A 27,295-nucleotide genomic window follows, 5' to 3' on the forward strand; every position below is an offset into this window, starting at 1 on the left:
TCCTGAGAGCTGGAAACAGGAGCATCTGTGAGGAATATGTATCTTCTAGACTCCATAAGACAGAAAATCTCTTCATAGTGTGGCAAAATAGTGGGCAACATGCCTGAAGCTTGAGCGTCCCAAGGGACATGTAACAACTCAAGATAATAACTTTACTAACTAAATTAGGGGAATACTATGTGATTTAGGTAACAAATCACATATTATCAAATAATGTAGCAAGTGACTAAAGCAGCACTCTTAAATTATTTCAAACATATCCATATAAAGTATAACATTCATACTGAGTGCATCATTACAAATCAGTCTGGGGAAAGTTTACCAAGAGAAAAAATAGAAACATTGTTCCTTATAAATAGTTAGCCTTTGTGTTTATGGAACAGTCAACATAATTTATAGAAAGATTTTCCTTTTTGGGGAAATGTTTTTCTAGCATTTCCCTCCAGATACACAGTATTTGTAATTTGCTATACTTTATTCACATATATATGCATATCATCTACATGGTGGTGACAAACAGACATTGATAAATTGAACTAATTCTGTGGGGGTTTTGATTTAAATTCTCAATCCCAGTAGACAGTGTCATTTTAATATGATGAATAAAGCAAGCAAATAAATATTTCCTTTCTCCCAAATGTGGAATGAATTATTTCCTTTTCTCACAAAAATATGGACTTCCCTTCTACAAACTACAGTGGAACAGAAGAATATTTAAATTACAATCTAGAAGTAATTAGAGGTAAGGTAAGTTTATGTATGTTTTGACCAAGTCAGTCTGGAAATAAACTGCAATCCTTGCCAGAAAGGATTTTTTTTTCCCCCTAATTTTCAAAGATCCTGTTCTAGGTGCGGATACAGTACACACAGGCTATTTTTAGGCATTTTAAAAACAGAAGGGAAAACAAGACTTTTCACTTTTCCATACTTCCACATGCAGAAATCTTGTACTGTTGATAAAGGAGACCCTTGGTATTAAAGGTGGAAACAAGGTGTTTTATTTTGAAGTTATTTTAAAAAAACTCTTTAGAATTAGCATAGTTTTCCTGTACAATGTTTAATACCTTCCAGTATAACAAACTTTAGTGCAGAGACTGTGATTTTTTTTATTCTTATTTCACCTTAGAGACCCAGCCAATGAACAACATGAAAAGATGAAATGCAGAGCAAAAAGAAGCCCAAACCCATAGCTGAATTACTGCATACTGTGGGAAGCAAGCAATGAGTCACGTGACATGCCAAAGTAATGTTGATACTTTATACTAACATGTTACATTTCCAAGTGCGTATGTACTTCAGCATGGTGTGGAGGCACTGCTGCTTCAGTCTGGTTTGTAAGTATGTGTTTCACTTTTTAACTAATGACCAATTTTAATAAATACAGCAGAAGAATATGCATATCTGAAATAAAGAATGTCTTTTTGAGCTTTGCTGTGCAGTAGAGACTGCCCAGACCATTTTAGGATCAAGCCCACAGAGAAAATTTAATGCAGTTATTACAGTAAGCACCTATAAGTTACTGTGTTAAAGGTATATGCACTCTTTCATTGGTGAAATAAAATAAGTAATATGTAAATAGTGGTTTTGTAGTGATCATTTTAGTGATATTCAACTTTTGCCAAGTGAGACATGTTTGTTTGAATATCCTGCTCTTTGCAGGACAGCTTAGTAGTATGCATTTTCTCTACACTGTTCTTCAGCTTTAAAGCCAGTGCAACAGGGAAGGGAAATAGAGGACATTTTCTAACCATGTAAAAGCCACTTTCTTATTTGTTATTTTTCTTAGATTCTACATATGTAAGAATAAATTGTTATGGTTCTAATTACCTGCTAGCCATGAGATTCCAAATGCCAGATTTCCAAAGATATTTTTTAAAATTATTTTAAAAAAGTAAGAATTAATTTTCACTAGCATGCTTAAATCACAGGGTTCACTTGTCACTTTGTTTTCTGCTGTGAGAGCTGCAGTGGGTAAAGTACCTCTCAGAGGAGTTAAAACAGCTCTGGCTCCCACAGAAAATATCGCAGCCTCTGGTGACAGTACTTCAATCTAACCATAGTAAAAAAAAAAAAAAAAAAAAAAAGGGGTTGTAGCTTCTTTGCTTGCTTATTGCTTCCAAAACCTATGAACTATTTTGTATTCCACTCAAATTCACCCACTTCCAGTAAGAAATGTAGCTTTTTCAAAAATCAATAAAATATGCCAAGAACTGAAGAAAAGCAGGACATGCAGCTGAAAGCATGAGAAAGGTTTTGTTGTCCGATTATAATTTCTAAGACTGGCTGACAATTCAAGGAATATTCACATTCTTAACAAAAACGTCAGTGACTGAAACAAATTCTTCCAAACTCCATTTTGTCTGCCATCCACATCCTCTTTTAATGTCCTTTAAGATTGCAACTCCTGCATGCATAGCTGCAAGTTAATTGGAAAAAAAAAAAAGTGGGGGCAACTAACTGTAGCAATGGAGCTATTCATTTTGGAAAATATTTTGAACTACATTCATTTGAATGGTGAGGTGATATTGCTCTGGACTGCACATGTACTGCCAACAAAAAGTTAGGTATTCTTCAGATATTTAAGAATAAGGTCTGTATTTCTATATGATGTTCTAAAATGTCTTCTGATAAGAGGAAATTCTCATCCATGTGAAAACTAACTGTAGAGTTAGTTCAAGAAATTCAGCTTAGGACCCTGAAAATCTTTCAGTAGTTCCCCAGAGTTTTCCAGTTGGCTGTTTTGAAATCCCAAAAGAAACATTTAATGGGTGGAAGTAATTTGATCATTGACTTCTGACCTCCACTTGCATTCCATGCCACATCATATCAGGATATCTTCAGAAAGCCTTTCACAATTAAAAAAAACAACACTAGAAATCACCCCTAGTTTATTGAAGAAGCTGTGGGTGGCAAAACCTACTTGTATCTGAGTATTTAAAAATCTTTGGTAAAACAGGGAAATGTTCTGAATGAATAAATATGTGAATAAAAACAATTTTAGTGTCCAGAAATCTTGCTGTCTAGAACTCTTAGGAGCAATAAATTAAACAAATATGAGATAGTGGAGTCCATTTACCTCAGTGTTTTTCTTGACTTGTTGATACTTGGCAGGACTCCTTAAGCATATCGTACATTCTTTGAGGAGAATTTTAAACAATTAAAAAGCATCCTCTTTCAGCAGGGTTATGGTAAGTTTGTACCAGCTGCCAATCAATGAGATTTCATGATTCAGATTTGTTGTCACTTGGTATGAATTCCAGCTTTCTCCTTAATGCAAAATATTAGAACACTTAACAAAGTACAGATAAATGAGCATGAAGAAGGTAATGTGACAAGTTTTCAAAAACAAGTAGAATATCAAAAGACCCATTTCCAGAAGAAAAACAGTATGAGAAAGATGACCAATATTGATGAGATGCTATTCCCTATCCTGCAAATTTGCTAGAGATCTTGAGGTTTTGGGGGTTGTTGTATTTTAAACATAAATATTTTAAACACTTTTTTTAAGATGTTGTAAATGAAGAATAGCTTTTTAAATATAATTTTTTTCTCAGAGACTAAAGCTTTGTTTTTAGATTTTTTTTCTTTGCTTTTCTTCTAGTAAAATCTCTAACATAACTGGGTGGATGAAAAGGCCAGCAGCTAATGTGCTGATTAAAAGTAAACTTTAATAGATTAATCAGAGTTTTAAATTGAAGCAAGAAACCGCAAAGAGAAATAATAAATTCATTAGTTTTAGCAAAAGGACTATCAAACAAAAGTTAACTGTTTTAATAAAAAGATAACTGTTTCATGTCATTATTGTAATTTGTCATTCATGAGGGATTTTCTGTCTGAAAAATACCTAAATATTACTACAGTTAGTTTAACAATGTTAGTGGTCAAACTGTACTTTTATGGTTCACATTACATTTCACACAACATTGACAAATTGTTCCTTACACAACCTGTAATTTGGTCAGCTTTGCTTTAATACTACAGTCATTTATCTTTGTCTTGAGAACTTGACATCTACGTATGCAATTCAGTAAAGCTCTTTTAAGCTCATTTACTTTACAGTATGTTACTAAAGAGGTACTTATATTGTTCTGGTTTTGAGATTTCAGACCTGCTACTGAAATCCTAATACAGCATTGTCTTTCAAAAGGACAAAATCTGAAGATATAAGGAGTATTTGCTAAAACTATTGACTATAACTTCAAGTTTCTTACTATCACAATTGTAGTGAGAACAGTGTCATTGAGGTCACGTAAGAGGTTCTTTACATATTTTGCATCATTGCCTGGTGTTTCATGTGCAATGCACTGCTACTAGCTCTAACAATGAAAACTGGATTAAGAAATTTTCCTTGAGAGTTTGTAGTCAGGCATGTAAACCTAGTACATGATTCTGTGCCTTTCACTGCTCCTGGATGTCTATCTCCTGGATATCCTGCTTTAGTGTTTTATCCCTTTGCATAGTGTAATGAGTCAGAAATTGTCAGTTATTTGCTAAATGTGCTAAATATACTAAGGCTATTTTTATGGAACAGAACATAGCAAATTCACTCCAAATTTGAATGATGCATTCCATCTGTGGTAGTGGGCTGAACACCTGGGATTCACTTGCCTACGCAATATACACTTATGTAGAACCATCTCACTAAAGAGAATACAGAGAGCATTCAATCTTTTGTTTAATATTTTTTTCCCCATTGAGTGGTCTACAAAAATGATTATATGTTGAGACTGGTAATTAAAGCATTTTATTTCAATGATTTTTTTTTCTATATAATTATAACTTTGATTAGTATGCCACTTTTTAAAGTTTACTATAATATTTATTTCATTTTCAAAGGAGATGTAACTGAAATAAATGTTTCTAATTAGAGGTAATGTAATTTTGGAATAATATAGGTTTCTTCAGAAAATGCTGATTAATCAAAACTGACATTTACCTCATTCAAGGCAATTCTGACAGACCTCCTAATTTAAGTAAAAGGATTGTAATTTTTTTCTGTTTTGACATATTCAACATAAAAAAATTTGCCTTTCAGTTAGAAACAATCTTTCTTTTTGGCTATTCATTAATTTTTATTGTTTCATTTGGAAAGCTAAAATCTAAACTAAATAACTGTGTTGAGCAGCTTTGATTCTATCAAATTTTCCATGTTCCAAAACAATTTAAAGATTTGGTTCTTTCAAATCTTAATTATAGTTCAGTCCATATTCCGAAGATCTAGACTGCAGAAAGTAACTTATGCATTCTGTCTATCCATACTGCATGGCAATAGCTAGGTATACCTTAGTACAACAGTCAGTGTTACTTATTTAGTAACACTGCAAGAGATTTTATGCCTTTGCACTTAAATACAGTTACAAATGTGTCTTAAACCTTTCTGTAGAAGTAAAAAAGATTCCACTATACTGAATTATACTGTTTGAATTTGTTTAATTTATTTAATATTTGTTAAATTCTTCTTTTAGGAAAAAGTCTTTGTTTAACATTTATTGTCAAATAATTCATGAACTTTAACAGTCCATATCTGGTCCACATTATAAAAAATCTCCTTGAAGTGCTTATATAAATAAAGAAAACCCTTGAAAAATTTTAATATGAAACAATAAATCTAGTTTTTATTCAGGATAACTTTTTATTCACTTCAACAAAAAGTGAACTTGACCACTGAACCCCTTGCTCTAATCGCTTGTTGTTATAAGTATTTGGGTATTAATCCTTGGTCTGGCCCTTTCTTTATCCCATCAGCATACACCTATTAATCCATGCCACCCCAAATTTACCAAATCCAGCTCCTTTACTTAAGACAATTCTCATAAACAATTTATCTGGAAAACAATATAAAGGAAGGAAGAACAATTATCTTCCAATCTCTGGCATTTCCTTCAATGACAGTTTTAATTTCTATTTGAAGATCCAGAGTAATATAAAAATACCAATACTGTTATTAGTTAGTGCATATATTTTTCATAAAGAAACTTTCTCTTCTGTGGGTAAAAAGATAAGTATAAGTATACTGAATAATATTTAAAGCACAATGCCTTATACAACTGGAAGAAAAATGACCTTAAGGGTAATGCAGAGACCAAAAGAAAAAAAGCTGTGATTAATTAAATAAATTACCACTTTTCTGTCCTCAAAGTCTTGTAGCTGTAAGAATAGAGGTATAATTAATTATCATTCTATATTTCAGATTTTTTAACCTATAACCAGAGTTTATCTAACAAATAAGTCAGCTCTACATGTGAGATGGGAACCTAGAACAAAAATTGTTAAAGAAAAATGTCTAATTTTGATGGTGAACAGTCTGTTTGTATCAGACAGTTGTAGTGTAGCCAGACAAGATACACTTCAAGAACAGAATTTTCATGAGAAGTATAGCTGTACTTGAATTTGCAACAGTTGTCTGCCCTTTTCAGATGAGATTTTTACAATTCCCATGGAAACAGTCTTCTTACTTACAATCAGACTGTTGAAAGACATAAGATTACTTTTGGTCTTGGGGAAATATAGACCTCAAAAAAATCTACAAGAAAGCATAAGCATCTGATTTTTTTTTAACTGTTTTGTTTTATTTTATTTTATTTTATTTTATTTTATTTTATTTTATTTTTAAGCAAAATTGCTTGAAATTGAGCCAGATCCTCACCCTGCTGGAAATCTAACACATGGCAGATTAAAGAAATTATAAATAATTAACTAAAATACTACTGGAGTTACTGAAATACTATCTGGAATACCACTGTTCACTGGTCGCTTTTGTGTGCTTACTGGAACATGTGAAAATTAAGACTTAAGAAAAAGGACTTTGGTACAGACAATTTGTCTTTGGTCGCAAATAGTGACATGAGAACTTTGCAAATAAGTGTGAGAACCTTTCCAAATTTCTATTTTTTAAAGATAACATGAGGAGTATTACCAGCTAGTGCAAGGGATGTACACCTGGATCAGAACACAAAAGAAAGAAACTCTTTGGTTACAAAACATTCAGAGGTGATTTTTCTAAGTAAGTGTAGTATTACCAGGTAGTGATTTTGTTTATTTTTTTAATATTCTTGTAGCTATATTTTAACAGGTTTCTTTACCAGAAATGGTTTTAAGATATTTCTGGTCAAGGACCAGAAGGCTGCAAATTCAAAGTATTTGTACCATTCCTCAAATATCACCATGAAGAGAAGAGAAACAGTAACATGATGCATAGGAGAAAGTCTAAAAATAATTCTATTTAGGGAGAAAGTAGAAATTATACCTTACCATGTTAATCCTGAATGTTTTCTTTTTTTTTTAGTATCTGCCCTACTCAGAAAAACATAAGCACACACTTATTTCAAATCATAACATTACTTTTAAGTTACAGTTAAACATTCTTTTAAAATAATGATGTCTTCCTGAATCTACGCAAAAAAAAGTTGAATCTTTCTCACATGAAGCAAATCACCAGCACCTTCTGGCATCAGTCTGGAATGTTACTTTTCAAACTGCTGTTCCTCATTTTCATTAGGAGTCCACCTACGTACACTATTAGGAAATAAGGGTCCAAAGTACTTTTCAAGGATTCTGGTCTTAGGTTGCACTTCCAATGCTTCCAATGTGAAAAATGATATCACAGAGCAATCTGAGACTATTCAGGTCCTGAAAGTTCAGCAGGTTTTACTTCTAAGTCAAGTCTATTTCTTAAGCAAAGAAAACAGGATTTTTTTGAATGTTGGAAAACATACAGGGAGCATCTTGTAAAGTCTGTATCCAAATTGTATTAACACATGATTAGGAATTCCACCACAGAAGAAACCCCTATGATTATTCCTTCTGTGAATATCAAAGTATCCTGGGAGTGAAGTATTTAAAGCTGAAATCTTTCCATCACTTGCAAAATTTAAATGCAAAATTAAATTGTATTTAAATAAAATCATCTCACTAACAATTCAGAATAAAGACTTATAAGTAAATGTGTCATTCTGAAGTAAATTTGATTTTTAAAAGTTATTATGAAAAGCTTAATGAAGTATTGTCCCTTTGAAATTGAAATTTATTTATCTGTCTTGCTGTAAGTACGTAATATGATTAAAGACATAATATAACAGAAAACATCACTTGTTAGCTACAGGATTCTAATTATCTGCCATTGCACACACACACTTTTTACTTCATCAGCTTAGTTCCATTTGTTCTCTAATACCACTACTCTGGTCAAAATGTAATATACCAGACAGCTTTTTAAAAGAACTTTTCACTAATGTTTACTCTTTCAATTCTTGTTTGTTTGTTTGTTTGTTTCCTAGTGGAGAACTTAGTGACCTATCAATTAACATCAGAATGAACTTGCCATTTTTCTGCTCAATTGTGATCCATGCAGACATATTATCATACATGTTCTTTTTAGCATTTATATTTCACATAATAATGAGTTAAGTTTAATCACTAAAGTTCTTATGCAATTTTTTTTTCTATATATTTACTCATGGAATGACATATTTGGAAAAAAGAATTGTGATGCTATAGGGAGAAGTCCGTGACATTATAGTGTCACTGACTGCTAAATCCTGTCACCTTTGTTGTCATGATCTTCTGTATTCTGGGGGCTTGTAAATTGAGCAGTAAAATAAATTCCTTTTGGAAAAAAAAGAAGAAGAATCAATTTGTGTTTAAGACAAGTGAAAGGAGAGAACAGTCAAATTTGACCAATTTATATTAAAAAATGCAAAAAAACCACAGGGACTTTCTGAGGGAAGTTTAGTGCTTTCCCTTATTGTATTTTCATTTTACATTTTGATCAGAAGACTATTTGTTTTATCAAATGTGAACCATTTGTTTTTGCTAATTTATTTACTAAATAGTTCAATTTATTCATAGACCATTTTTACATCTCAGTATGTTTCCTGACGAAAAAGATGTGTGCCTGAAAACTGTAACGGAATTCACATTTTATGCATCATGCTTAGGAGAAAGCCTCTAGCAAACCAGAACCATATAATACATCAATAATATTTAAAGACATGCTAATCTGCCTGAGAATGCATGCTGGTATATTTATAAAAAATTGTACATTTAATTTTTTTTTCATTAATTCAAATAATTTTCTTGTCTCTGGTTGACCACAGTTTCCCTCACAAGCCATTCTATCTGTGAGATGATAAGACCTTACTGTAAATAGATATCCAACACAGGTTATTTTTTTTCCTTTTCTTAATTACCTTCTATGACATTACTTTTAGACTTACATCACTGTAAATTACATCATATCAATCAAAAGACATTCGTCATGAATTTGGAAGATGAAGGTCTGGTGATCAAAAAGCACTAATTTGGCCAGAAATGTACGTTAACATGAACATCTTAAGTTGTACAAAGTACATCAGTGGAAAAGCTTTTCTCCAAAGTTTTTCTGACCACCTGAACTCAGTGAAGAGGTTTTGGCTGCTAAATACAAGACATGCATGCTTGCATTAATAGATAGGGTCAAATTTGAGTGAACAGCAAAGGGGCACACAACACCTAAGAACTGAACATCATGACATCAGTTACTGGTTTGGAGACAGGAAAGATTAAAAAAAAAGAAAAAAAGTGATAGGAAAACTAGACATTGAAAAAGTAGTTGGAAAAGGAGAAGGAACAGAACAGGAAAAATTTATTACCTAGATTTATCTTCTGTCTGTCACTATATAGGTTAGAACTAGAAAACAATAGAATTTAAGTTTATTTGCATGCTTCATATCAACCACAGATGCTCAAAGCCTTCTAAGAAAACCAGATCTGGTCTGTATCAGCAGAAGTTTGCATCAACATCATCATCTTGTTCTCATAACTGGTCCCCTGTTCCCTTCATCCACATTTCCTTATCCAGATGAGTGAATGGACTAGCATTCACCTAACCCTGTCAGAGAAGACCTAGACAACTAATCTGCTGTCTTCACTTCAGATTATGAACTGAAGCCTGAAGGGCTGAAGAGGTGGGTTGTGAAGATGGTTGGCTTTATGTGTGAGAAAAGATTGCTCAAATTAGAATAATCCAGTATAGAGGAGAGGAATAACCATGGGACTTTAATGTGGTAATAAAATTACAAAATGTTTAGTGATGTCTAATCAATCCCTCTCTTTTATATTCACCTTCAGTAGCAGAACAAAAGGGCACTCAAAGTAGTAGCAATTAAATTCAGGACAAATGAAAAGGACATTTTTTACATGATACATATTCATTGCATGGAATTAATGGATAGAAAAAAATCAAAATTAAAAAATGTGGGTGGGGTTTTAAACTGTTTCCTTCATGCTGAAGTAACTGCAGCTGATTTTCCTGCCATGAATTCGATTTAAATCACTAAGGACAGAGTAAATGAATTCCTGACAGCCATGTGAACACCAGTTATGACATGGGTTAGGAAATAATTTTCACCCCTTGTCAGAATTGCACAATTTTCTCGTTCATTAGGGGAAATTTGCTTTGGGTATCTCTTCCATTACCCTGATTCAATGACTCTTAGCTGATTTAACAAACCGTCTGTTCCTGTATGATTTTATCAAGCTCAGAAATCACAGGAATATTAGTTATTTATTTCCTTATGAAAATAAGCTTGTCAATATCCCAAACTTTTAAAACATACCAACTTTTTTTACCAGAGGTGCTGGAGAACTTTAAAAATATCAATACTTGTTGAATCACAACCCTAGAGATATTCAGTCCTTCCCAAAATGAATAGATATATGTTTCCTTGAGTGAATGGTAAAAAGCAGAAAAGCATAGTAAGAAACAGCAATTGGTTCCCTAAAGGCAAGACCAACACCAACTAGGAATGCAGCAGAACAAGTACTGGAAAAACAATGAAGAAATCCTAACAGTCCAGCATACATGGTATTTAATAAAACAAAATATGAATTGGCTCATTCAGAGTACAGAATTTAGGCCCCATATATAGTCAGATGAAGAAGTTTTATACAAAGGTAACTAGGTACGTCAGAAGAGTAATCCCAAAGTCTCACAGGCAGAGCAGGAAACAAGGAGAAATACTGAGCTCTGACCTCCCAACCCTGTCAGAAACGAGACCATCTTTTTTAGGGCTACCTAGCAGATGTTTTGGTCACTTGAGCATACCCTTTCACAGGGTAGATACTTAAAAGCATAAGGCTTAAATTTCTTCCAAAACCTCTATCATTCATTAACATTTTTATAGCTCTTCTTTTTCATTCAGTTTTAATTTAATTAACACAAGACAAAGGTTTTGAAATACATAGTTTTCATTGAAGCTTGTGCTATGAGTTTTCTTTTTCTTCCTTGTCATTTCTTTCTTTTGTGGGTGGAAAAAAAACCACAAAAAAACCCCTAACCAAAACAAAAAACATCCAACCAAACAACAACAAGAAAACAAATGCAGAAACTCAACTTTGAAAAGAGCCCATAAAAATATAGACTGCAGTTCAACCTTTTGGCAGTTGGACTAGGTGATCGTTGCAGGTCCCTTCCAACTGTAAATATTCTATTCTATTCTATTCTATTCTATTCTATTCTATTCTATTCTATTCTATTCTACATGACACAAAGCCTGCTGGCAACAGATAGGGTACACCTGTCTCAAAGCGGGGAAAGGATCTTTGCAGAAGAGTTAGCAGGGCTTATTGAAAGAGGGATTTGAAGGGGGAAAGGGATAAAACCAGGCTTACTAGAGATAAGCTTGGGGGCATCAAGTTTGAGGGACAGTGGGCTAGCAAGGTCCTTCAGTCTGCTCCACGATGTGCTGAGTACACTGGAGCACCTTTGAAATGTCCCTGTACTAATGTGCACAGCACCCTAGCCACCTCAGTGGAGGTAGGGCATGGGGATCCACGTGGCAGCAAAGACGTGAGAGTTGTTGATGTGTTAGAAAGCACAGAAGCAACTGAGAACAGTCACATAGGAATTAGGGCTTGTCCCCCAAAATAGGTGGCAGGATCAACAGCCCAACTGAAGTGCATCTACACCAATGCATGCAGCATGGGCAACCAACAGGAGCTGGAAGCCATTATGCAGCTGGAAAACTATGATATAATTGCAATCATGAAAACATGGTGGGATGACTCACAAACTAGAGTGCTGCAATGGATGGCTATAAAAACTTCAAACATGATAATCAAGGAATGAGAGATGGTGGGTAACCCTGTATGTTAGGGAGTATTTTGGCTGTCTAGAGCTTGACAACGGTGATGAAAAAGTCAAGTGTTTATGGGTAAGAGTCAAGGGAAAGGCCAACAAGGCAGATATCATGGTGGGAGTCTGTTATAGACCACCTAACCAGGATGAAGACAGATGAAATATTCTGTAAGCAGCTGGGAGAAGTCTCACAATCACTAGCCCTTGTTCTCATGGGGAACTTCAACTTACCAGATGTCTGCTGGAAATACAATACAGCAGTGAGGAAAGTTCAAACAGTCTAGAAAGTTCCTGGAGCATGTGGAAGACAACTTGCTGGCACGGTTGGTGAGTTAGCCCACTAGGGAAGGCATCCTGCTGGACCTATCGTTTGCAAACAGAGAAGGACTTGTGGGTTATGTGATGGTTGAAGGCTGTCTTGAGCACAGCGATCATGAAATGATAGTCTTCAATTCTCAGAGAAGTAAGGAGGGTAGTTAGCAGAACTGCTACCTTGGACGTCCAGAGGCCAGACTTTGGCCTGTTCAGGGGCCTGGTTGAGAGAGTCCCTTGGGAGACAGTCCTGAAGGGCAAAGGAGTCCTGGAAGGCTGGTGTGCTGGTTTTGGCTGGGATAGGGTTAATTTTCTTCATAGGAGCTAGTATGGGGCTACGTTTTGAATTTGTGCTGGAAACAGTGTTGATAATACGGGAATGTTTTCATTACTGCTGAGCAGTGCTTACACAGAGTCCAGGCCTTTTCTGCTTCTCACCCCCCCCCCACCAGCAAGTAGGCTGGGGGTGCACAAGAAGCTGGGAGTGGACACAGCTGGGACAGCTGACCCCAACTGACCAAAGGGATATCCTGTACTATGTGACATCATGCTCAGCATATACAGCTGGGGGAAGTAGAAGGAAGGGGGGGATGTTTGGAGTGATGCTGTTTGTCTCCCCAAGTAACCGTTAGGTGTGATGGAGCCTTGCTTTCCTGGAGATGGCTGAACACCTGCCTGCTGATGGGAAGCAGTGAATGAGTTCCTTATTTTGCTTTGCTTGTGCACACAGATTTTGCTTTACCTATTAAATTATCTTTACCTCAACACATTAGTCTCTTCACTTTTCCAATTCTCTCCCCCATCTCACTGGGAGGGAGTGAACAAGCAGCTGTGTGGGGCTGAGTTGCCAGCTGGGGTTAAACCATAACAGCTGGACGTTCTTCAAGAAGGAAATCTTCAAGGTGCAGGAGCAGGCCACTCCCATGTGCTGAAAGACGAGACAGCAGGGAAGAAGACTGGCTTGGCTAAACAGAGAGCTTTGGCTGGAACTTGGGGGAAAAAATAGAGAGTTTTTGACCTTTGGAAGAAGGGGCAGGCAACTTAGGAGGACTACAAAGATGTCATGAGGTTATGCAGGGAAAAAATCAGAAGGGCCAAAGCCCAACTAGAACTTAACCCGGCTACCGCAGTAAAAGGCAATAAAAGAAGTTTCTTTAAATACATTAACAACAAAAGGAGGGCTAAGGAGAATCTCCATCCTTTATTGGATGCAGGGGGAAATATAGTGACAAAGGATGATGAAAAGGATGAGGTACTTAACGCCTTCTTTGCCTCAGTCTTATACAGTAAAGACCAATTGTTCTTAGGCTACCCAGCCCAGTGAGCTGGAAGACAGGGATGGGGAGCAGAATGAAGACCCATAATCCAAGGGGAAATGGTTAGTGACCTGCCTACACCACTTAGACATACACAGGTCTATGGGGCTGGATGGGATCTACTCAAGGGCACTGAGGGAGCTGGCAGAATTGCTCACCAAGTCACTTTGCATTATTTTTCAGCAGTCCTGGCAAAACAGGGAGGTCCCAGCTGAAGTTAGCAAATGTGATGCCCATCTACAAGAAGGGCTGGAAGAAGATCCAGGGAACTACAGGCCTGTCAGCCTGACCTTGGTGCTGGAGAAGGTTATGGAGCAGATCATCTTGAGTGCCATCACACCGCAGGTACAGCACAACCAGGTGATCAGGCCCAGTCAGCCTGGGTTTATGAAAGGCAGGTCCTGCCTGACTGACCTGATCTCCTTCTATGACAAGGTGACCCACTTAGTGGATGGGGGAAAGTCTGTGGATGTTGCTTACCTGGACTTTAGTAAAGTTTTTGAGACTGTTTCCCACAGCATTCTCCTGAAGAAACTGGCTGCTCATGGCTTGGACAGGCATACTCTTCACTGGGTAAAAAACTGGCTGGATGGCTGGGCCCAAAGAATGGCAGTGAGTGGAGGTAAATCCAGTTGGCAGCCAGTCACAGCTGGTGTTCCCCAACGCTCAGTATGGGGTCCAGTTTTGTTTAATATCTTTATCAATGGTTTCGATGAGGGGATTGAGTGCACCCCCAGCAAGTCTGCAGGCGACACCAATTTGGGCAGGAGTGTTGACCTGCTTGAGGGTAGAAAGGCTCTACAGAGGGATCTGGACAGGCTGAACTGATGGGCTGAGGCCAGCTTTATGAGGTTCAAAAAGCTTAAGTGCTGGGTCCTGCACTTGGGTCACAACAACCCCATGCAATGCTATAGGCTAGGGGAAGAGTAGGGAAAGCTGCCTGGTGGAAAATGACCTGAGGATGTTGGTCAACAGCCAGCTGAATATGAGCTGGCAGTGTGCCCACGTGGCCAAGAAGGCCAATAGCATCCTGGCTTGTATCAGAAATAGTGTGGCCAGCAGGACTAGGGAAGTGATTGTCCTGTGTACTCCGCCCTGGTGTGACCGCATCTCAAATACTGTGTTCAGTTTTGGGCCCCTCACTACAAGAAAGACACTGAAGTGTTAGAGCGTGTCCAAAGAGAAGCAACGAAGCTAGTAAAGAATCTAGAGAACAAGTCCTATGAGGAGTGGCTGAGGGAACTGGGTTGTTTAGCCTGGAGAAAAGGAGGCTCAGAGGAGACCTTATTGCTCTCTACAACTAGTTGTAGTGAGGTGGGTGTCAGCCTCTTTTCCTGGGTAACAAGTGATAGGACGAGAGGGAATAGCCTCAAGTTGTGCCAGGGGAGGTTTAGATTGGATATTAGGAAAAATTTCTTCACCGAAAGAGTTATCAAGCACTGGAACAGGCTGCCCAGGGAAGTGGCTGAGTTGTGAAAAGACGTGTAGATGTGGCATTTAGGGACATCGTTTAGTGGTGGAATTGGCAGTGCTAGATTTACTGTTGGACTCAATGATCTCAATGGTCTTTTCCAACCTAAGTGATTCTATTCTATTCTATTCTATTCTATTCTATTCTATTCTATTCTATTCTATTCTATTCTGTTCTGTTCTGTTCTGTTCTGTTCTGTTCTATTCTATTCTATTCTATTCTATTTGATTCCATTCCATTCCATTCCATTCCATTCCATTTGATTCCATTCCATTCCATTCCATTCCATTCCATTTGATTCCATTCCATTCCATTCTATTCTATTCTGAAGAAAAGACAGTTAAAAGAAGCCCAATGTGTTGATCCTTGTCCCCAGGTGGGACAGTTTTTATTATCTTTGCTCCTTTCCAAATAAATCCAAGAAAAACTTTCTATCAAGAGCATCTTCCTTTCTTCCAAGCCACATTCTTATTGCAGGCCTTTATCCTTCCACTCATCCTTCAAAAATTCTGCTCAATCTCTGCCTCTGGGAAGGATGAACAGCATGATGAAGTGTCTCTATTTTCAATCCTGGTGTAGCTTCCAGTCTCTCCTCTCACTGGTCACAGCCAACAGGTCACTCAGCTCCTTCAGCTCTTTAAGCGCACATCTTCAGTGTCTTGAACTCTCAAGTATTCAGACTCAGGTCTGAAAAGATTAATCTTGCCATCATAGACGCAGTATGGTGGGGGAAATCTCTTAATAGCTACTAATTTTTTCTTTTAAAAGCTTTGTCTCTCTCATTCTTTGATTTCCCACTAACAAAACAGCCTCTTTCACTTAACAATTTGCAGTCAAGGAGAAAAATATGACAAAAAATTGAAGAGTTTGTAACATTTAAAAATTAATACGGAAGACTGTTCTATTACTGAGGGAAAATTTCCTTCAACATTCAGCTGAGTGAGTACTAAGGGAGCTTCTTTTCCTTCTTGGCTCAGTGGTAACGATTAACTTTTATTATATTAGCCCAATTAAGAATTAAATAACAGAATTTTAAGGAAGTTATTTATCCCATATTTTCATTCTCTGTTTTCTTTTTTGGCTTACCACTGTAGGAATAATAAAAACGTAAAGGATTTTAACTCAAGTCAGTGGATTTTTTTTTGACTGATTGCATAGTTTGTGCAGGCTGTGGAATCTGACACCAAGACTTGGCTATTAGTATCTTTCATATCCTTGGGACAAAAAGAGGTAGTACAGAGTGGAATTTAAGATGCAGTATTTAGCTACATCTATGATTGTTTATTAAAATAAATAATATATTTCTATAAATACAAAAGTAGATTTTTTTTTATAGACTACAGTAAAATAACAAATATTTGTAAATTATTGTTAGATAAATTCTCTGAACATGGAAATTTACAGCTAAAGAAAATTGATGCAAGAACAGAAGTTTGCCTTTATATCCCTGTTGACATGATTGATTTAGGGCGGTATATGGTAGGTACGGGGGAAACAGCTTTTTCTCTATATCTGACTAAACACATGTCAATATTGCTTAATGATGTATCCTGCCAGTGTTGAAGACTTCTCAGAAATAGCAGCACCTTGCTACCGCATTCACGCTCCTTAAGCATACAGGAAACTAGTTTTTAATATTTGATTTACAAAAAATACTCTGAAAAGGCAACTGATTTGTGTACAAAACACTGTTATTTTTCAACTAGCATTTTAAAGTTCCTTTCCAACACATTTCTAAGAAAAATTCTTAACCGGTGTAGGAACAATTCTTTGAGTTTGATATTTAAAGCTCGAGCTGATATGGTTTGTTTGGATGCATGAATTACTCAATTTTCTGTCACCAAATGCAAAAATATAATTCATTAACTCATTCAGTTTGTGGCATTCAACATTGCCATCATCCAATAGGTTTCTGAAATTCAACTTCATAAAAATGATGCCGTATTTAAGCTGTTCTCAATGCAGCCTATGAGAGGATTGATGCCATGAATCTATTCCCTGTTTTAAACTCTGAGAATAATTGCAACAGTTCATAACATGTAAGTAAACTAGGCTTATGGTCAATTTGATGTTTTGACAACTCTCTGTGGCCACAAGGGACCTTCTTTACAGCTTGGTAGGCTAAACATTTGCTTTTCTTCTAAAGTATGTTACTTGTGCTAGAAAATATTTTGGGTAACAACCCTAGAAATTCAAAAGAACTTTGCTTGATTTCTATTTTCCAGGAAGGTATTCCAGGGGGCAGAGCATGGTCTGTGATAATGGCAAACATTTTCAGCAGAAAACTGGAAAAAAACCACAAACGCCCACAAACAATAACACAAAAAAACTCCAAGAACAGAGATGTAAGAAATGAAATTTGACCAGTGATCAAGGAGTCAACAAGATTTTTCACTGTTCATCAGATATAGTAGAAAATAAGACAGAGGGCATTTCTAAGCTTTTCTTCTCATAAATTGTTCTAGTCTGTTTCCTTTTATACTGGTTCAGTTTCTTGTACTCACCACACCAGTGTCTGAAAGCTGCATGTGATTCGTAGGTTTATTAATTTAAATATGAAATAATTCAAAAATTTTTCTATTGATTCTTTGCCAACAATTGAGAAGTGGAGTAACTTCAATTAAGTTTTTGTAAACTAGTTTCCTAGTTAATGAAACAAGCATCTGAAATATTTTGGATTTTGTACTTTTTTTCAGAGCAGCTATTGACATTCACACTCACAGCACTAATTCTGGAAACACTTAGAATTTATATAACTAAAAATATAACTACTGGATAAATATATTTTTTCAAATTCTATTAATGAGTCCATCTTTATATTAGCATTCCTACTTGTTATCACAAGTCCCAGATTATTGATTACAAGGCACTGTCTTGAACTGGACTTCTGTGGAGTGAATCTAACTAACATGTTTACTTTATCATTAATCTTGTTGGTCATTATATCATTTACTGTTCATTATAGCAAGAGATGAATTGCAGAAATGCTTAATATTGTTAGTTCAGCTTGGCTGCATCCTTTAGTGACACTAATTCTACCGAGCAGTTGGGCAAAATCAATGTCCGATGTGCGATTTGTATTAAATTATGCTTGTTATATGATTGAATCAACACTACACAGAGTTTTCTCAAGTTAATTGATCAACTCCTACAAAATAAATTAATATGATACATTAAACTTAAGCTGAACTGTAGACCATAACAGAACAAACATGAACACTGAATGAAAGCCAAGTTGCATCAGGCCACATGATCTATTCCTTGGTTTAGATGGGATCAGGAAGTCACATTTTTGTGTTTTGAAGAAAATATCAAAATGCAAGTTTAAAATGAGATTTATCAGCCAGAAAGCCTATGAATTATCAAATGGATATTCCCCCAAATATTTTTCAAATTAATTCCCAAAATTTTACTTAGATTCAAGTTTAGCAGAGAAATTCAGCCTGCATATGACTCAGCCAGGGATTCAATTCATTGCATGCAAGACATTAAGCATGAATTCACCGCTCTTTTATCCAAATGTGTTTAGGAGGGATTTGACGGGATTTGACCATGTCTCCTCTGCTAGCTACTTGTTGCTTCCTACTTGTGAAGTCCGAATTGGTCTGCTAGGTCTGCTGCTCATCTAAGCCCCTCCTATTTTGACTGTCAAAACGAGTCAGATTAGTTTAAACCGAATTTTGTGAACAGTTTAGGTAGGGCATGAGAGGAATGATAGTCCTTGATTGTACCTTGTTCCCTCACAGGAGTGGAGGGGGGACTTGAGAGGCAGCAGAGAAGCGATTTTATTCTAAGTAAGGATAAGGGGAGAGAAAAGACTTAACTGTTCAGCCAGCTGTTATGCTCCCCTTTTACTGTGATTGATCATGGCTTATGTTTTGTTGTGCAGACTGCAGATGGGTAGAGGGCAGGAGACATTCTTCCAGCTGATAGATAATCTTTCCTAGCAATCATAAATAATCTTTCTTACGTTTCTTTCTGGTTGCTGGTGTCTCTGTCTTAATTTATAGCAGGGCTATGAAGCCTTTTCACCACATGAAGAGGGATTCATCTCACCTACCTTTTGGCATCTACAGTGCAAGCCTCCATAATGGGTCTCTGATTTATTTACCCTGGGCTCACTTTCTAATCCATAGGGAGAAATCATGAACTTCTGGGGCACATCTCCTTTGACCTATATTAGACAATTACATTAGGATAAGATGAATCGCATACTAAATGTCTCCTTCTGTTCTTGGACTATTTGGGGAGCAACAGTTGAATAGTTCAGAGGTTATTCTATAGATGTAGATACCTGCTAACAGGAGTACTTGTTCAGCTATCTTTCACTCCAGATGCCTATCATCTGATCTCAGGCCTCATAGGTTTGAAGTCCTGAATCTTAGGTTCAAGTATGGAGATCCCTGTTTTGGGACCGACCAGAGGCAGGCTTTCGTTCCTCCAGCCTATTTTACATGCATTCCACATGTGCCAAAGCACAGCATGTGCTGAGGCTACCAAACTGGATGAAACTGGTTTGTTTGTTTCCTGGTTTGTTTGTTTTCTATCTAATCTGGCAGAAAACTTTAAATGTCTCAACATTTCTCCAAATTTCTTGCATAATGAATAAAAGTCTAAACCAGGAAGTACTTTCAACTCCTTGAATCTTTCACGTCATTGTAAAGTGTATATAAATAAGGGACCGACTGCCTTATTTTGGGTCTATAACCAGTTAACAGAGCCATTCACTTGCAATCATTAGGTGTAGTATACAATTGTCTGACATTTTCATTTTTAAGTCAATCGTGACTAGATTTTTAGATCTTATTATTCATTGCCCACTTATTTTGGTAAACAATTTTAAATGTGCAATTAATTGTGAAATAGCTGCACTGTGGTGAGTGCCATATCTCCTTCATTATCGCCTTTAGTAAAGAGATTGTAGGTGGATCTCTAAGACATTCTCAAATGAAACATTAGAAATTACTTTGTAAAATTTGGCCCAATAAAAGATATTACATGCAAACTATGAATTGAATTTTATGATACTCTGTGGGTCATACTTTATAAATGCTGTTTGAAACCACTCATCTAAGTTTTCCATACTATCAAACTTTTTTTAAAATACATGCAAGTTATCCTTTGTGCTTGTCTTCTGTTGCTCCTATGCTAAGAGGTTTAAGATACACATTACAAATATTGGTAAAAAATCACAGCAATAGAAAAGTTAATGGATCCTATTTGGAACTAACTAACTTTCTTAGAGCTGATGGTATAAATATCAAGAGTGTATGACAAAGTTTGGCAGCACAGTTAGGCCTTACTTAGTTGGTGACTCAGAGCTCCCTCAGAGAAATTTCTATTAAGTGTGTTTATTATATGTAAAATACATTAGAAGTCTACTTAGATCAATGCTGAAATATCTATTGCAGATTAAGATTTCAATAAAATTTTCCTAAGAACATAACTGCAAAGCAATAAGAATACAGGCAGTACAAAACTTTGAGAAGCTTCTCTGCTGAAGTGAAATATGGCGCAGAACATGTTTTAGGTCAATTTAATTTGGCATTTATGGAAGGTAGCTGTCACTGAATGCTCTGCTGGAGTCTTCAGAGGTGGTTCTTACCACCTTTTCTTTTTTCTTTCTTTTGAAAGCCTTTTCAAAAGGCTTCAAAAGCATTTTCAAAAGGTGGAGGAGGTTTGGGTTTCGTATACTGTAGTTGTCATAATGGGAATTAAATGTTTAAAGTATTTTGTTTCATTGCATGCCCACTGTCAGTAACTCCTTTACATTTGTACTGGTAAATGGGTTCCCTCAACTTTTAAGAGGAAAAAAAGGCAAAAATTTCTGGAGCAGTGTCCCGATCCAATGTCGGGGAAGGTTTCGATATGATCCCAAGAGCGAGATTAAGACACAAACGAGGTCAAATGCTGTATAGTCAAAAGAGCTTCTATTATCAAAACTATCAAAAGTGGAAAATGGTGGCAATAGGATAGAATGGAAGAAAAGGTAGAAATTAAGCAAGCAGTCGGGATAGGATTGCTAGGATAGTCACCACCACGGATCCAGCGGCATCCCGTTGGTCCTCAATCTTCAATTCTTTGGTGGTGAAAAAGGCCACCACAGCTTGTCTCTACAGGTTTTTATAGGGCATATTTCGATGATGTCATGTGCTGCAGGTTTCGTCTATCACACGACCTTCGCGTGATTGACACCAGATCAGCTCCAGCCTGTTTCCTCCCCTGGATGCCTCAACGGCCTGGCAATCATCCTTATGGACAGAGGAGTGTCCTGCTTAAACAGGCCATCTTAGAGACAAAGGGCTCGAGATAAGCAATTCACAGTTCCTTGAGATGACAGCCCAGTCCCTCACATCTAACAATCTTTGAGGCAAATGGTTCAAGATAACAATTCAGTCTCTTACAAGCAGACAGAGCAGAGATGAAGTAGACCATATACTGCCCATGTTAAGTTACATATCCAGCACCATAACATTCTTAAGCATTCTGTAAAATAGACAGATATATGTATATGTGTATGTATGTCTGTGTGTATAAAAAGGAACATAGAATTTAACTTCCAGTGAAGTCCTTAAAACTTAACAATGAATCTGTTCATGCAAGACATATTTTCATCTTCATTCAACCAGGGATTGAGTATGATAAATACATGTGATATAACTCAGGCTAGAATTAAGCTCATGAAGAACTCTGACAACAAGTAAGACATGGATCTTTTACCACAAAGATGATGATTTACATCACTAATCCAGGCTGTGCATCGGTGAATATCAAATCTGTGCATGATTTGATCAGTGGCAGTAAAAAATTACATAAGCAAGCAATGATATTTCTGTCAAATTAGTCAGACTACAACATTATGCTCTTTACACTGAACGGCAGTTTGAAACTCACTGAAGTTCCCATACCACATCAGAAACTCTATCCTCATCGGAAAAAGGCTGCCTATCTTGTGTGGAATGTTTTAGTGTGACTGCAACTTACAGCAACCTCCCTGTCCATATACAGCTGAAATGGTTATGCTATTACAATGTGATTTAAATGTTTTTATCATGCAAGAAGGAAGATATGAATGATATTTTTCAGCTATTTTTTTAATGCTCTTGCTATCCACAGTAGAGAAGGCCATCTTCCTAGCCTTTCACCTTAATTTTTTTTTCTTCAAATCACATTATTCATTCTTTGAATCTTTCATTGTAAACCCAATCCTTAATATTAAACTACTGGCAAATTCAACCTTTAGACCTAGGATGCACTCCTTCCTGGATTTGCAACTGAAAAATCTAAGCAATATTGTGTTACTAATCTTTAAATATAATGAATCTTGGAAGACACTAGAAAGACCTGTTTAAAAATTGGTATCATTATATGGTTCACTATGAATATGTTGCCGAAATCCGGAATAAAACTCCTTAACAGCAATGAGAAGTTAAGAAGCAGGCACTCCTTTATTGCAGCGCTGGGCACACCCGGGATCGCTCCACCTATCGTGTGCACCTGTCTTGTCTAACGATACAGTTAAATACACACCTGTTATACATATTCACTAGATTTCCGAGAAACATTATACATAATCATTAGTTTTCCGGGAAACTATTAACATATGTAAATGTCCTTTATGCAAGCGCAGTAAAGGTCTCTGGTGGTCTTCAGAAGCCCTCTGGTGGTCTTCCATAGTCTTCCTCACTTGTCCGCTTCTTGACCTCTCAGGTGATTCTGCGCAGTACGATTCTCACTATCATCTATATTAGTTTACATAAAAATGCATACTATGTCTATTCTTAAATTTAACCTTTATATTGATTGGTCCTTCAGTCACACCATTTTATTAATATTCTTATGTTAAAACAATCATTGGTTAATCTCTCTTAACTCTACTGATTAGAATCCTCGATACTCAGATCGAGATGGGAGGGGTAAGGGGTTTCCAAGCAGCAAACTGGTGTCCATGACGGTTTCCTTAGCTTCCTAGAACAAAACACTATAAACCAATAAATCTTTGTCAAAGTTTCTGTGGTTAACTGATTTTAGACAATACTTGTATTCTTATAGTCACATATAGTACATTTCTTAAAGTTCCTAAGTTCCTATGACTACATTTCAAACTTAACATTCCCATACCTAAAAGCAATCATTTTCTACTTCTTAATCAAACCAAACTCTTATATATATAATTGGATTTTAATTTCTTTATCAGAATATTTTCAACAAATAGAATTCACAGTAATTTCACAAAGTAAAAAGACAATGAAGAAGACATCAAAGAGAAAATCAAGTGGACTAAACTTATTTCATGTTCACTGGATTTGGGCAGTCCGTTGCTGAACCTGAAGCTTGAACACTAGTAATTCTACACCATGAAATTTTTCTTCATTTTGTGCACAAGGTAATTTATTTTAAGATTATTTTCCTTATGTATATTTGTTAAAGCAGTAGTACTTGAGTAGCATTACTGGAAACTTTCTAGGTGCCCTGGAAATCTATATGCATGTTTAGAATGCAGTGTGATGTTTAATTTCAGTTCATTAAATTGGGTAACTCCAGAATCAAGAAGAGTTATAATGTCAAAATTATGCTGCAAAGTATTGGAGATCTGCTGGCTACAAGGGAATTATGTCAATTCAAACCCAGCGAGACTCTGGTCCAATACTTTCAGAATACATGCAGCTATGTTTCAATCTTACGAGTACACAGGTTTAAAATATAAGTGGTTAGTGCAGGCAAATTCATTGCTGTTTGCTACTATGGCTCTGGGGGAGGGGAAGTATTTGAAAGCTGCACAGATTTACGTATTTAATTTTTTTTTTTTTTTATATGAGAGTGATAAAACAAGAGAAGAAACTATTTCAATGACAAATCCAGGCTAAAAGAAAAAAAAAAAACAAACCACAAACTTTTCACAAGGAAACATTTTAAAAACTTTTCTACAAGTACAGACATCCTTCTCCCTGACATTTCCCAACCCTACGATTTTCCACAGATCATAAGCCTCAGAGACTTAGTTACCATCAGGAACAATAACGCAAAAGACACTGTATTTATTGATGTGATGACCCATAATTTGATTGCCACAGTGTTTTTTAAAATATTTACTGGTAGGCTAGTAAAATGCCTCTGAATCTTACAATATTTTGGTGGTTGATGACACTACCTCTTTGTCATCTCCTTGACTTAACCTACAAATGCCTTATAGCACCAAGGTCATCTTCTCAGCACTGATAGATTTATTCCACAACTGGTTTTATACCTAGTGTTAAATATTCCAGAGCTTTTCCTTTAGAGCTTAGAAGGTAGAGAATATAAGTAAATACTTTTTTGGGGGGGGAATATCTCTGCTGCATTTAATGTATTACAACAAATGTAAGCAACAGAGAAGTAGAGGAACAGTTGATTAATATGTAGATAATAGACTTCAAGTTTGAAGATCCTGGGTCATGTCTTTATTAGTTTTAAATGCAAATTAGTTCAGTGGTATTGGAGTAGTCCCCGGTGAGTGTCTGTCTGCATTGCAAGAGCACAATCTATTTATATTTTGTGGATGTTTGCTTTTGAAATGCTTAGTAGCAGTGCTACAGATTTACAATAAGAGCACTGTTAAGTCTACAGTTTGCTGGTGATCTAACAGGCATCCTGCCTCTTTCCGAGCCTCATTTATAAAGGATAAATAAATAAATAAAAATCATAAAGATAAACCTTAGCTTCTGAATCATGATAGTCTATATATGGTGTAAAAGTTCTCAGATAATATATTTTGACATTCCAACAGAAATGTAATTCAGTAAATGCATAAAAGTGAGGAAATTTCTGACAGGTTATTTTCCTTGTGTTTGAGATCTGTTAGAAATTTCTGTCTTTTCCTATGTACTTGTGTATCAGATGTACTCCAGCCAGGAGTAACATATCTATGGAAATCATGGCTCTTCATGCTGTCTACAATATTTTCAAAGTATTAAAATCTAGGTGTTTTTTTTTCTTCCATGTATTACTTTGCATTTTTTATGGTTCCTGTGATTTGTATTCTGTTGTAAAATCTTATCCTAGCACTGTGGCTTTGTTTTTGGGATCAGATGTTTGATGTATGTTGAAGTGCTATCTTACAATTTGTGTTCCGTGATTCATGATAATACTTGCACTGAAACTGATGATTTCTATAAGGTTAACATAGCAGTAGATTGTTGAATAATGAAGTAGGATTTAATCTGCCTAAAAGCTAATTAGGTGAAAGATAAACAGGTTTAACAGCACTTCTTGAGCTAATTTTTATGTTAATCCATGCATTGTTCAAAGTATACACCAGTGATATCAGTGAAAGGAATACTGTTTCTCATTATTTCATGTTTTTAGGCAAAATGCAAGGCAACCCATTCTCAGCTATTATTCACTCTAAATATATTGAGTGAGTATTTTTCATAGTCATTTGCCTACACACATTAGACTTGTTTAGTATGTTTCAACCATACATTATCTTTAATTATTTGAAAAATATGACATATACTTTTAAAATTTGTGTATTCATAAGATACAGAAGAAATATTATCCTAATTTGCATATGTTAATTAAGAGCATATTAATTCTATTTTTTAAACAAGTAATTTAATATTTTGGTGAAGATATGACAGTAATTACATTAAATCATTTTTAAATGTCAAGGTTTAACAATATTTCTTCTACATCTGTTGAGAAAAGTTTAACTGTAATGAATATCTTTGTGTATTGTTGATTGACCTCTGCTACATCAACATATGCTCAGTTTGTTCTTAATTTTCCTCCCTCAGACACAGGACTGGTGATTAATATCTCTTGTTGTGTTACCTTGGTTGTTAATGAAAAACATTGGGTGTTCCCTTCACTACGCAGAGTGCAAACTCATAAAAAAAAAAAAATCACGGGTGAACTCCTTATGAACACTTCTAATTGCTCAGGCACAGTGTTTGAAAATCTCAAGTAATTTGCCATTAAAATAATGAATAGCATAAACTGTAATTCTTCATAGTAATTAACTTGTGTCAGCACCATTATTTTTCATTAATTATAAATGAAAAAGAATAAAAGATCACCTGCAGGAACAGATGTGTGAAATTGTCTCTGAGGTTCTGTTGTAGCCTTTTTTTCTTCTTCCCTCCAACAAGTTATATTGAGAATGGTATCCAGCCATGCAAGAATGCAGATGGTAGAGACAGTCCAGGAGAGAATGGGAAAAAAGATATTTGATAATGTTGCTCTCCGTGAAGTCTAATATTTTAATGAAAAATGGAATTATTACTGGCCAAAAAAAGGAAACAGCAAAAAAATCGAAACATTTTGTAGCTTACAGCTGTAAGAAGTTAGGAAGAACAATCTGACAGTAAAATTCATTGGGTTTTGGTTTTGATTTGGGGTCTTTTTGGAATGCAAAAGTCTAATTGCATAGTTTGAAGCTTTATGTCTCAGTTTAACTTAATTAAAAACTCTTTTAGGAAATATTCCTTATTGTCTCAAATGCTGTGGGGTTTTTTGTTTGTTTATTTGTTTGTTTTTAAGGAGGTCAGTGGGGTTGATGAAAAATAAAGTTGTATACCATTAGGTGTTTTCTCTGTTGTGTCCATCTTCTACACATCTCTTTCTTACATTCAACTCAAGTCAGTTTTGATCCCTATAGGGTTCTGCTGAATTATGAATGTTTTACAAATAACATACAAGCTTAAGTCCTGTTGATACCTTCACCTAAAGTCCTTTGTCTACTATATTACTAAACTACTGCCTGAACATCTACTAAACTATCATATTAATAAAATCTGGCCTTTTCTAATTAGAACAGAATGATAGAAAGATTTAGGTTGGAAAGGACTTATGTAGGTCAGCTGGTCCAATTCTCTGCACAAAGTGGAGCAAACTTCAGTTAGAGCATGTTGCTCAGGGCCTCATCCAGTTGAGTTTTGGATATCTCCAAGGATTGAAATTACTTGTTTGGGAAACCTGTACCAGTGCTTAACTTCTCCATTGTACATATCACAGAAATGTGTCATAAAAACATCTAACAAATGTAGATGTTATTTAGAATAATTTTGCTAGTAATAAACTGGCTATATTATAAACTCTTGC

At 35.8% G+C, this 27,295-nt stretch overlaps 1 long non-coding RNA gene across 1 annotated transcript; it reads left to right on the forward strand.

Moving 5' to 3' along the window:
• Window positions 1–27,295, forward strand: LOC128137660 (uncharacterized). Its single transcript, XR_008233780.1, has 3 exons — window positions 1–1,334; window positions 25,559–25,610; window positions 25,990–27,295. It is a non-coding gene; the product is annotated as an uncharacterized LOC128137660 (long non-coding RNA).

Source organism: Harpia harpyja, chromosome Z (assembly GCF_026419915.1).
Source record: "Harpia harpyja isolate bHarHar1 chromosome Z, bHarHar1 primary haplotype, whole genome shotgun sequence".
NCBI lineage: Eukaryota > Metazoa > Chordata > Aves > Accipitriformes > Accipitridae > Harpia > Harpia harpyja.